Raw genomic sequence first — 1,508 nt, forward strand, 5'->3', positions numbered from 1 at the left:
ACTGGTGTGGGAATGAAATCAAATTCACCTATTTTCTGGCTCCCCAGGGCAACCAGATACTGATCCCCCAGAGGAGAGGGCAGGTCAGAGTTGGTGATGACCACTTTGTCCGGACCCATCGAATGCAGCAGGTTCATCACCTGAAATAAACCCAGCAGTTTCAGTTTCTGTCCAAATTAGACTAGAGAAGCAGAACTGCTGCAACAAAAAAAAAATGTAGCTGATAAAAACTTACTTCAACTGCATCTTTTTCTGAACTTATGTTTCTACCAGTGAGGAGCCTGTGAGAAAGAAAATGAAATTATATATATATTTACATGTGTTGGGTGTTTCATAACGACAATGACTTGTCGGTGAACCACAGGCATAAAACATGAAAATTCAGCCATCCACAAATTGCCCATTGCCCATTTTGCCTGTATTTATATAACAGCAGAGACAGACAGGAAAGTATGTGTGGGATCAGAAGACAGCCTAGGCTCCGACACCATGAGCCATCAACAACTATACGTCCTAAGCATGTGTATATATCTCTGACACAACCACAGATTTCATCCCTTAGAGACTCTATTTGCATTTGGCATGAACATCTGTTCTGGGTGAAGCCATCACAAATGGTCACAGGAGACAGACTTGACGCATACTAATATTGAATCATCGGACCACATGAGCTAGGAGCACACAGGGCCTTAGATTAAAGGAAACAGACCAGCATAAAAGGACACTTACTCAGCCTCTTGATTGGGAGTGATTATGTCTGCGGCTGGAACTACTTTGTCCCTGTAGATAGGCAGCAGGTTCTCGGGAACATACTAAAAACAAAACCCGAAAGTGTTTAGTTCCTTAAACTATTTTAACCACATCTTAAGTGTTTCTGATTAATAATGGGTTACATTTTTTAATAGAAAAATAAGATGCAAATGATGACTGGAAATGATTTGATCATTTAAGATATGCTCACCACAGCTCCATTATCTCCCAGCACCGGATCACACACTTTGAAGGCAGAAAAACAGCAAAAATAAGCAAAATGAACATAAAATACTGTAACACATGTTGATGTTTGGATCGGTGCACGGAATTTCATCTGCACACCCCTCCCAAAAATAGCATTCCATTTATATCATGTTTGACTCGCACAGTACAATTCCCAGCAATCCATCCAGTCTCACTGAGTGAACTCCAGATACATCTTTAAGGTTAAAACTTTATAATAAGGTCTCATTTGTTAAAATTAGTTAAGTAATGAAAACTTTCAGAGAAGTTTTAGCATGTTAATGGATATGACAATGTTAATGTATTTGATCTGCTGCTGTGCGAGTTGGCATAAATCCAGTAGAATGCGTATCTAGACAGGTGGAGCTGGGGGCAGTGGAGGGATTCAGAGGAACCAGCTTACAGCAAACACTGAACTACAATATTTAAATGTTGAACAAACAATCTTATTGACTGTAGAGTCAACAGAGACCAATCAACTTGTGCCATGTGGTTAATAGTGTGATAGCTAG

General features: G+C 39.9%; 1 pseudogene; it reads right to left on the bottom strand.

Annotated features, from left to right (window-relative positions):
• Positions 1–996, bottom strand: part of LOC107707076 (pyridoxal kinase-like) — a 44,475-nt pseudogene extending 43,479 nt beyond the window's left edge.
• Positions 997–1,508: the final 512 nt, after the last annotated feature.

Source organism: Sinocyclocheilus rhinocerous, unplaced genomic scaffold (genome assembly GCF_001515625.1).
Source record: "Sinocyclocheilus rhinocerous isolate Xijiao unplaced genomic scaffold, SAMN03320098_v1.1 scaffold895, whole genome shotgun sequence".
Lineage (NCBI taxonomy): Eukaryota > Metazoa > Chordata > Actinopteri > Cypriniformes > Cyprinidae > Sinocyclocheilus > Sinocyclocheilus rhinocerous.